The following is a 2,500-nucleotide window of genomic DNA, read 5'->3' on the forward strand; positions in this document are numbered from 1 at the left end:
TCCAGTGTTCAAGTTGAATCAATATAGATTGTTACATAAAAATATACCATATCGGGATTTGTCACATTCGCAAAAGCTGGGTCGTTATTTAGTTAGCTTCAACTGAAACTAAAGGTTTAAATATTGTGTCAGAACAAAATACTTTCGACAACATCTGCGTTGCCGTCCAACCAAAACTCCACCCGCCCTCCGGTGTTATCGATCGAAAACCATTTCTTGCCGGCTGGGAATCATATCATTCCCAATAAGAGAGCTATATTGTACACAGGGTCTACCATCTTCCTCAAACGCGGCTTTCTTGTTATCGGGTTGAGCTCGAAAACACTCATATACACAGATCTTGTGATCATTTTATCATTTTGGCTTGCGAGACTTCACCAGGTTAGTTTCTTTTTTCGTGTATGCTACGTTTCTCGGCATCCCGATTAACCTGCGATCAGGCCGGTACTCAGTGCATAGATTTTATGCGGTGGACACAGTAGAATACAGTGTATTTAACTAGCAGTTTTCATTGAGAAGCGAGTGCTGCCGTTAAAGGTGTTTTTGAATGCAAATACGACAATGAGAATTTCAACAAAAATATAACTTATTTTATTTGCAAAATGACGTGGTTACATGTATGTTCTTTGAGTATAACATTAACAAGTAACTATTGGTGTGGCTAAGGCTTTTGTTGGGATTATGCTTGTAGTAATTGCTAAAAGTGGAAAAGAAATATATTGGTTAACGAAAACGGAAGGTGTAACGAATAACACTGTCCAACGCAACATGTAATAATAAGGGCTTTTTAACTGATTCTTAGAACGATTAGTGACACTTTCTTTTGTCTATCTAGCGCAACGTGGAAATAAAATAAAGACTTGGTGCAACAACAGTCACTGTGGTGTAACAACAGTTACTACATGTATTACTGAACTGATCGTTAGGGGTTTCGACAAAACACTTACCCCCGGTCAATAGTCTGCGTAGCAAGCGTTGTCGAGCGGTATCAAAGCTCAATATTGAGCGCGCTATGACCATATTTGGACATTGTCACAATGTCACATACCTCGCTCTTTTGAATGGGTTAGTAGTGTTTCATGCTGGATTAAGGGATATTATTAAAGGTTCTTGGTTACGCTTTCCGAAAAACATTGCTTATTGACAGTCTTGTGAGAAACTGGTTTCTAAGGTTCCACTTGTTCTTTAGTACCCATGATTACAACATGTGTTCTCCTAGTGTCATGAATTTGGTTTGGTATTGGGCCCGGTTGTTCAAAAGCCGATTAACGCTAATCCCAGATTAAAAATTAACCAGGAGTTTATTTCTCTATTGCCAAATGCTGTTCAACGCTGATATTCGGAAAAGCGTTACATTGGAAGAAGTCAATCTTGAAATACAAAAATGAGCAAAAGAAACTTTCACCAAAAAATTGAAAACTTGAAACAAAAGTTTACGCTTATCCTGGATTAAGCTAATCGGCTTTCGAACAACCGGGCTCAGATGTTCGAGAAAAGTGTTTGGTACGCCAGGTCAGCTAAGTTTCTCATTAAGAATATTTTAAATTTTTTTGGGTGTTAGTCACGGTTGTTTCTGGTGTTACCAGTTGTGTTTTATTCGAGAATGTTCTTTTTGCTTATTCCCTTATTCGGGGCGATCCTTAAGCCCGGCCTCGTCTCCGTGTAGTCCTTTGTTTTGACTCTGTTATGTAACAACCTTAGACGTCGATTTTCTATGTGAATTTATTTTTAGGTACGGTTTTTATTCTAAATTTCCTTTTTGCGTTAGGGTTAAAGTTGTTGTTGTGTCGTTATAACCCGCTAATGGGGCTTCGTTGTTTGCATTTGCAAATTTAGTAACATTAATAATGAGTTTTTACAACAAACGACTTCAAATTATGTTACAGATTTATCTTTCTGGTAATATCTCGCCATTTTCTGAAGTTTACCTGTAGTTGAAGTTCACTGTAACTGGACAATTTTTGTTAACTGTTTGCGCATTCCACGGATACGCTCATGTAGGCGTCTTGTCATTTTATAAAACGCAATATGAAACCATTGCAGGCTATCGTTTCGCTCTAACAAACGCCCGCGGTATTTGCGATCCGCAGTTTCAACCAGTTTGAAGTGTTCTTAGTGCAAAAGAGAGATTGCTTGCAGTTTAGGTACGTTGTCTGTGGTTAAAGGAGTAAATTGTCTTCATAAAGGTTCAAGGTTGAGGTTAAATTATAAAAGCGAAATTAAGACTTTAGTAAGCTTAAATATTGACGTGCTACATAAGCAATTCTTCATTTTTTATCTCTGTAAACAGGTCTGATCTGTAAATTAAGGAAGCCAAAAGCATCCATTTAAAAGTATAAAGAAGACTGACTTGCTTCAGTGTTTTCTACCCCGGGGCCTGAACCATTCAAGTAAAGATCTGTTTGAAGATGATCGTTTGTGAAGGTTTGTGTTAAAATTAACCTATTGATCCTTTAAAGCTTATTATTATCGTCCTACCAGCCTTTTTTAATTCATTCCA

General features: G+C 37.6%; 1 protein-coding gene and 1 long non-coding RNA gene across 7 annotated transcripts in view; one reads left to right on the forward strand and one right to left on the reverse strand.

Annotated features, from left to right (window-relative positions):
* Positions 1–2,500, forward strand: part of LOC137984988 (beta-1,3-galactosyltransferase 6-like) — a 34,489-nt gene that overhangs the window by 7,810 nt on the left and 24,179 nt on the right. For 2 of the 6 annotated variants that reach the window (XM_068832367.1, XM_068832361.1), the window contains exons 1-2: positions 243–381; positions 2,291–2,424. The gene's annotated coding sequence lies outside the window, so the exon portion shown is untranslated. Of the gene's footprint in view, positions 1–242; positions 382–2,075; positions 2,145–2,180; positions 2,200–2,290; positions 2,425–2,500 lie in introns of those variants that run through there. The other 4 variants (XM_068832362.1, XM_068832364.1, XM_068832363.1 and 1 more) reach the window with 3 other exon arrangements.
* Positions 1–2,500, reverse strand: part of LOC137984989 (uncharacterized) — an 11,984-nt gene that overhangs the window by 2,082 nt on the left and 7,402 nt on the right. The gene's annotated exons all lie outside the window — the stretch shown is intronic.

This window comes from Montipora foliosa, chromosome 14 (genome assembly GCF_036669935.1).
Source record: "Montipora foliosa isolate CH-2021 chromosome 14, ASM3666993v2, whole genome shotgun sequence".
In the NCBI taxonomy this organism is placed as follows: domain Eukaryota; kingdom Metazoa; phylum Cnidaria; class Anthozoa; order Scleractinia; family Acroporidae; genus Montipora; species Montipora foliosa.